Source organism: Choristoneura fumiferana, chromosome 16 (genome assembly GCF_025370935.1).
Source record: "Choristoneura fumiferana chromosome 16, NRCan_CFum_1, whole genome shotgun sequence".
Classification (NCBI taxonomy): domain Eukaryota; kingdom Metazoa; phylum Arthropoda; class Insecta; order Lepidoptera; family Tortricidae; genus Choristoneura; species Choristoneura fumiferana.
The window spans coordinates 3,029,677-3,038,211 of record NC_133487.1 but is presented as its reverse complement, the minus strand read 5'-3'; the positions used below and the strand labels follow the sequence as shown (position 1 = coordinate 3,038,211).

Genomic DNA, 8,535 nt, shown 5'->3' with positions numbered 1-8,535 from the left:
CCTTGTTAAAATTGGACCTGTAACAAAAAAAACGTTATTACTTACTAAACAAGTTAGTCCATCAAAAAAAATGAAAACCGGTCAGAGCGTGTCGGACACGCACAAAATAGGGTTCCGTGGTCATTTACGAAAAAAATAAGTAATATTTTTCTAAGGATTTCGTATTTTATACACGGAATCTTCCAAGTTTAGGTATATTTTATACCTCAGGCTGCTTTTACTCTTAAACTACTAATAATTCTCAAGCAATTTCGCCCGTTATAGTCCTTCCTTGAAAGTTTGATATACTTACTACCATCCTGAATTTTTTCAAATTTTCCGCCCACCTTTTTAGATTTTAGAGGGGGGGGACGCTCGATTTTCATGAAAATTTGCACTTTAAAGTTGAATATTTCGCAAACAAATCACTGAATCGAAAAATCGTCTAGAAAACCCCTAATGGTTTTAAAAGACCTATCCAACGATACCCCACACTATAGGGTAGGATGAGAAAAAAAAATCACCTCCACTACGTCTATGGGAGGTAGAAAAATATTTTTTTATTTTTTTATTGTACCATTTTGTCGGCATAGTTTTATTATAGCCGTGCAAAGTTACATCTTTCTAGCATATCAAGTCCCTGAGCAAAGCCGCCGACGGACGGACGGGACACGACAGACAGACGGACAGACAGACAGACAGACAGACATGGCGAAACTATAAGGGTTCCGTTTTTGCCACTTTGGTTCCGGAACCCTAAAAAAATGGGAAATTTGGTATTGCTTTGATATGATTTAATTCTGCTACCTCGTAAATCCTAGTGTACTTTATAAATTAAGTACAAATCTAATATAAGAATAACTGCAGAAAGTACTTTTTGAATTTCAACGAAATAAGAACTTCAATTACATTGAAATTTATTAGCGAATTCACACAAAACTAGGAATTTTGGTCCGCTCTAAACCATTATGACATCTCTACTATTTGACAGTTGAATATTTTTCTGTCAAATAATACAGACGAACGGGATGCTTGCCGTGTTTACAAAACTCTTGCTGATGCATAAATAATATATTTGTAATTATAGAAGTAGCATAATTTTTAACGCCTTCCCAATATAATTTGGAACTTAGGAGTCACGACTAATGATAGTTGCGATAGATGGCACCACACAAGCAAGCAAGTATGCAAGCGACCAATATTATCGGATGTGTTGTTTGGGAGCTGCTCTGGCTCTAAATTTAGCGATTGATCAAGGTGGAGCGAGGTAGTCTACACCGCTTTCGCTTCTCTCAAATAGCGCCATCATAAATAAATAAATAAATAAATAAATATCATGGGATAATTCACACCAATTGACCTAGTCCCAAAGTAAGCTTAGCAAAGCTTGTGTTATGGGTACTAAGCAACGGATAAATATAATTATATAGATATAGATACATAATTAAATACACCCAACACCCAAGACCCGAGAACAAACATTCGTATTCTTCATACAAATATCTGCCCCGACACGGGAATCGAACCCGGGACCTCAAGCTTCGTAGTCAGGTTTTCTAACCGCTAGGCCGTCTGGTCGTCATAATTTTTTTTTGCACTGGAAACTGGAAAATGGTGCCCCGTGCCATCTGGACGCTGCTCCACTTGCTCTACCACCGAACCGAAGCTGGTATGGAGCAAAGTGGTTAAGTCGGTACTCGACGACTCCAAAAGAATATTCAACGCCCATAAATGGTGGTTATAGCATTAAAAAGATAATTTGACGTTGACTTTGAAAACACATCAGAAACGGGGTTCTTGTTAGGACTATGGTATTCTAAAATGTAAACAGTTTTTTACCTAATTTGCCTAATAAATAAGATAATTAGCTTAACATACCTAATTTGTCTAAGAAGCCTTCAAGTCATGATCACAGAAAAGCGCCAAAGCCGAAAGCGCGCTTAATACTCTCGAAGTAGTATCTCTTCCAGTTCTCCCGCGTCTGCTCTACTTCTGCTGATGGGATCAGGTCCTGCTTCACCGTTACCAGGGTATGGTCATCCTGGAATACATGGAAATATGTGTTAAACGCTGAATGGTTTAATTGGTTGAGCATGGTACGGAATTAAATGGGTGGAGTTAAAAATGTTGGATTGTGTTAACTGGCACAGTCAGCAGAAGCCGATGGGTGGAAATGGTGCTCAAAATGATCTATTCACGAGTACTGCCAAAGTAATAAGAGAGTATTTTAGACTATCGCGCTTATTACTAATTTTATTAATTAAATTTGGGTTTTGTTCCGCGTGCCTTGATTTTACCGAAGCTCGATATTTTGGCACAGTTGCATGCGCCATGATCACGAGACGTCGACTCTTCGAATCGTCGAATTTAATTCATAAAATTAATAAGAGTGTTTAGATCATTCTAACCATCACAACTGCTCATCTCCTTCTGCTGCCAACTTTACACATCGTATACACTAGCCCTTTTGAATCCAGATGAGTATGAAAAGAGTTACAACAATGGGCTTTATCAACAATCCATGTCAAGTTCAAATTCTAATGTAAGAGTTATGTATGACAATTGACAATTACAAAACTAGTGTTAGTCGCATTATTATTAATCTTCAATCTATGTATTATTTAAAATCTAGAAATAATCATTATAAATGCGAGATATGTGTTCTTGTATGTATTTTTCGTCTTTCATCCCGTATTATAAACGGAGCAGAGTGGATCGTGATTTGTATGTGTGTGACGCTAATGTACAATCGATCATAGACATGCGGCTCGACGTTTTCAGGGACTGGCGAAATCTACATTTCAACAAACGATACCGATTTTAACATCAATTCAGAGTACTAAATCGATCCAGTGAATCGATATTTCGGGATTGAAGATCGAGAATACCGCATCGAGATTCGGTTTTATCAATTTTTTGTCAAAATTCATAAGTAATTAGAACTTCTTATCGTGCCTCCCCACTTACGCTAATAATATTTGACAGGAGAGTAAGAGGTACGATACAAATTGCGGATATCGATTACTACGGTTATTTCTTCCATAATTGGACATACAAAATATTGAACATTGACATATTGAAAATACAAAATAATCGATTTTTCAGGCCTCGATGCGGATCAATTCGAGATTCGATCTTTTCTGGAATGAATCGCCATCCCTAAAGTGATTTATGGGATAGAGGTAGTTTATGGGCCAGAGAGTGACATAGGTGGAAGAATGCACAGTTCCCGAGGGAACCGCACCATAACCGAATTTCACGCAGGCAAAGTATCCTAAATGTTGTTATGAAAATATAGATATACCTACAGCTAAGGTTTAGTGAAGAAAGTATAAAATCAGTTGCAGATTGAATTGATAGGGATTTTTTTAAATATCTATTTATTCTCTAAAATGCTTTCCCTGTGCTATTAAAAAAATAAAATAAATTAAGATGTTCCATAGTATTAATGATAGGCATCTTAAAAATAATCATTACAATTAATCATGTGTCTGAAGTTCCCAACTATAGCCCAAGCTCTCTTCTCCTGAGAGGAGGCCTGTGCCCAGCAGTGCGATGTATACAGGCCGAGATGATGATGATCTTAAAAACCTCACCTTCTCATCAATGCTGATAGTGACTTCTGAGAAATGTTGATCAGGCCACTGCTTATATCTCCAATACTGACTTATCTTCTTCCCTGGCACCAGTCCTCCTAAACTCCCTGTAATATTCCCCCCAAACAGGGCAAACTTTCCTCCCTTCTCCGCTTCCATTTTCACATGCCCCTGTGTGAAAGCTGTCACCATTTCTATCCGAGTCAACGCATCATAGAAACTCTTTCCCTCGGCACTGAAACTTCTCAGAGATTTCAATGCTTTTAGTATCAAGTGCAGCCAACCTCCTTCTTGGGTGCAATAACAGGATCCATGACTATCTTTTTGTTGAAACCGCTGGTGATTGTAGAGACATTGTCCGGTTTCACAGATGATTCTCTTTTTTCGGTAGTATATGGCCACGCTTTGGAGAACTCCTCTTTGAGGACTCCGGATGTATTTCTTCTAGCTGTACTCGGATTTGTTTTTTTACCAATGGTGGCATGAGGCTTTCACCCGCATGATATTCCTTGACTTCCTCAGCTCCGCTGCCTTTGATTGTTACAGTCATCTGGAATTTGTGAGGAATAAAGTTTTAGTTGTGAGCCGAAATAATTTTTGTTAAATGCTGTTCTGAATATTATCCAGAGAATGTACCATCCACTTTACCAACAACATTTAGTTCTTTTTTTTTATATTGACTGGATGGCCAACAGCAAGTGACCACCGTCCCATAAACTCTGCAACACCAGGGTTTGCGTTGCAGCCAACCTAAGAAGGCCTAAGATGGGATACCTCAAGCATGCCCAGTAATTTCAGGACTGTTCTTTCTCTCCACACTAAAACACAACAGTGCAAGCACTGCTGCATTCACAGAGGATTAGCGAGCAAGATGGTGTAGCGCAATCCGGGCGGACCTTGCACAAGGTCCGAACAACTGCAAAACTCCACCACCACCTGCTTGGTAGGGTGAAAAATCAAAAGCAAGCATGACTCAACACTATCTCAAATGTAACATGATATTTTTCACTTAAATTAGAGGTTCTTTAAACTTGTGCTGCTATCCCAGGATTCCCAGGGAAGACAGAAATTGCGAGATTTTGATCATGGAGCATCAGAAACGTTAGGCAATATGGCCTCTGTTGTTATTGAATAATTGTTTTCACATGTATCAGCCATAATACCTAAAATGTGTATTTAGGACAAAGTCAAATTCAATCAAAATATATTTATTCAATTAAGGCTAAAACAAAACATTATGAATGTCAAAAAAAATCTATTACCAGTTCGGAAAAACTGCTGTTGAAAAGAATTGCAAGAAACTCAACGAGGTATATTTTTTTAAACAGATTTACAATATTATTAAATGATATATCATACATCACAAGTATTTAACACAACTTTATTTTTAACACTCACTTCAACTTCACACTTTTGCTTAATGGCAACCGGTCGCTTTAGGTTAGCAACCTATTTTTAACACAGAAAAGTTAAGTCAGAACTCAGTTGGATTGTTATTCCTAGACTTTTTTCAAAGGGAATTTTTCAAAATTACATTATTGTCTTCATTTAGATTGTATGATGAACACCTTGTAAATTTCATGTCTGTTTATATTTCGATTTTCTTTTAATTAAATAAATTTAACATGCATACATCCCTATCCTGTACAGATATAAGAGTAAAGCCTGTATGTTATTCCCAAGATATAAGAAGAAGATATATACATAACAAATTCCCAGCCATTTTTGCATGAAAGAGTTACAAACATTCGCATACAACAGTCTAATAGGATTCTATACAACTGCCTGTCACTATTTAGCTAACCTATATATCTAGGTTATATTTCTAGGTTATGCAAAATGAAAATCAATAAGTACATTCAAATTCTAAGTTAACTGAATAAGAAATATAAAATACTCACGTCCACTTCGCTGACATCGTTCTCTTCAGACAGGTTCGGGATGTGAACCTCTCCTTTCGTGACCTCGCTACCTCCCGAAAGACGGCCCTCCCACTTAAGTTTAATGTCCCACTCATAGAAAAATATCAGTTTCCCTTTCCGATTATTCGCTGAGGCCTCCCCATCGAGCTTCTCCAGCTCAGTAATCTTACAGTCTATGCCGTTTTGGGCTATTTTTAAATTGTTCAGCAACTCTTTGAGGCGCTCCTTCGACCAGGGGCCTGCGTTTTTCTCCGTCCAATGCCAGTTGTTAACGTTTGTGGCGTCCGGCCGTTCCTCCACGATCCACCGAGGGTCACCTTCGCCCCATTTAGCCATGTTTTCACTAAGTACTAAGTCCTATTCGCACGTTCGTTCTATTGAACAATCAGATCTCACAGCTAACGTCAAACGCAGCTGACACTTTTCAACGAATTATTCAAATTAACAAGTATTTGAACACCACACGTTCAATTCACTGCGTCAATATCGGTTGTTCACAGTCAAGATTTACAAGTTTAATTCGTATCGAGCGTTTTCTAATAGCGAATGAAATCATACATTCATGAGCGTGACATTTCGAGAAACGTCGGCCTCTCATGCGGCTTATAAACTGGTGACAGATGGAGTGTTACCATACTCGAATTGCATTTACCGCAATAATCGCCGTTATCGGAAATGAAAATGACGTCAGAGGGCTTCAAGACGTTCTTCATACTGAAGCGACATGAAGAAATAAGGTAAGGTTCTGCCACAGCGAAGCTTGCAAAAATAGTTGATACGCCCTACTGGCCCTACAAAAATTATCGTATCAGATATTTATGCAGGCTTTGTTGTTACAGATATAATGATTGGTGCTGGTGACTACTCGGCTTCCTTAGCCATCAGAAACTGGGTATAGTCCCTGGGGTTCAAGGTGATACTAGTACAAATTATTAGCAATAGAATTAATCCTTTGAAAAAGGAATAAAGTGACATTTTCTCTGTACTATTAAGATTTACAAAAAAAAACAATTATTTATGAGACATTAAGATTTAAATTTCGATGTCAATTTTTGTTGTATGAGAAGATACTACTTAGTACTTACTACATTCGCACTACACTTTTAGAAAGGTATATTTGACGTTGCAAAGTAAGTACATATGTACTTAATTGCACTCGTGTAAATGACAAAAAGTAATCAACTAGTTGTAGGTTATTTTATAACTAACTACAGCTAAGGTCTACTTGCAAACAGCTGTGGTGGCCTACCGGTTTGACCTATCGCCTCTCAAGCAGACGGTCCTAGGTTCAAAATCAGACTCGTAACTGAGTTTTTCGAATTATGTGCGAAATTACGTTGTAAATATACCACGAGTTATACGGTGAAGGAAACCTGCAGAAACCTGCGAAGCAATTCAATGAAGTGTGTGAAATTCCTAATTCGCACTGGGCCCGCGTGGGAACTATGGCCCAAGCCCTCTCATTCTGAGAGGAGGTTTATGTCCAGCAGTGAGACGCATATGTTAGTATAGGCTGAGATGAGAATCTACTTTTGAGAAAAATAAGCAAAAATTAAACATTAACACCCATGAAATACATAAAATATTGTTCAAAACCAAAATTTCATAAAAAAAATATTATATCACAGCAGCAGTATTAAATCGGAAATTAAGAGATCTGCAGAGGAATTATAATTATATAAGTGTTAGTTAGGCTAACATGATGTAGGTATGAACAGATGATTTAGTAAAGTTCGTGGGAAGTGATGGGTTGCAATTGGCACAAAACCATTTCATGGAGATCCTTGGGGAGGTCTATGACCAGCAGTAGACTTCTTCCAGCAGATACAAAGGTATTTTTTTTTTGTTGAATCTCCTTTAAATTAAAAAATTAACCATGATGTTTAAATAGGCGTTATTTTCTTTACATTTCAAAAGTGCATACATGATTCGTCTAAATATACTTACTATTCTGGGTAAATATGGCGCTGGCAGCACTGTCGTATTTTCTGCAAGTTTCTAGAATTAAGAACTGCCAACATAAGGATGTTCCGGATGTCAAGACAAGTGCGTTTTGTTACTGCGCTAAAAATTACGTTTCTTATTCGACAAAACTTATAAAAAAAATGAAAGCAAGATTTTTACATTTTTACTGTAGTAGATTTTAATAAGTATTAAATTATAATATTTTTTTAAGGAATGAAATTATAATAAAAAGTAGCAAACTTTACGAACGCCTATCGTTTTATACTGAGCAAAGTTTAGTCTGTGAAAAACGTATTTCATTTATGTAGGGTAGGAGACATGCTCATAAAGAGTTTGATAAAGAGACTGGACGTAGGACTACAAATTACTTATGATTATGATTTGATTATGATTACGTATTCGCGTTAAAGTTTTTTCCATTTCAAGGCCACGGTAAAGAACAAAACATTATAATACAGCGCTTGGTTGGTAGGGGAAGGAGGAAAAAAATAAATATAATGTGCATGGAATGCAAGTGAAAACACTTATATCGGTGGCAGCTAGTTGTCTGAATATCAGGAAATTATTCAGCAACGTACCTACATACCGATAAGATTTATAGTAAGAGCATGTAAATATTACAATGATAAATATTCTCATATTGACGTATTAAAGAGCAAGATTTTTTTTTATTTTAATTGTAATAATGTTTCGACCAGATGGCCTAGTGGTTAGAGAACCTGACTACGAAGCTTGAGGTCCCGGGTTCGATTCCCGTGTCGGGGCAGATATTTGTATGAAAAATACGAATGTTTGTTTCTCGGGTCTTGGGTGTTTAATATGTATTTAAGTATGTATCTATCTATATAATTATATTTATCCGTTGCTTAGTAGGTACCCATAACACAAGCTTTGGTAAGCTTAGTTTGGGACCAGGTCATTGTGTGAATTGTCCCGTTATATTTTATTTATTTTATTTATTTATTTTTTAATAAAATAAGTGAAAAAAACCTTTTTTTTATCAACTCAAGTTAAGTTTTGCATAGTGCTTTAAATTCTTAATCTAGATACCTATAGGTATAAAATGTTTATCT

The 8,535-nt window shown here is 36.8% G+C and overlaps 1 protein-coding gene and 1 pseudogene across 2 annotated transcripts in view; both read right to left on the bottom strand.

The window, feature by feature from the left end:
• LOC141436323 (activator of 90 kDa heat shock protein ATPase homolog 1-like) lies at window positions 1-6,109 on the bottom strand (annotated as a pseudogene).
• LOC141436325 (protein FMC1 homolog) overlaps window positions 1-8,535 on the bottom strand; it is a 40,612-nt gene that overhangs the window by 14,194 nt on the left and 17,883 nt on the right. The gene's annotated exons all lie outside the window — the stretch shown is intronic.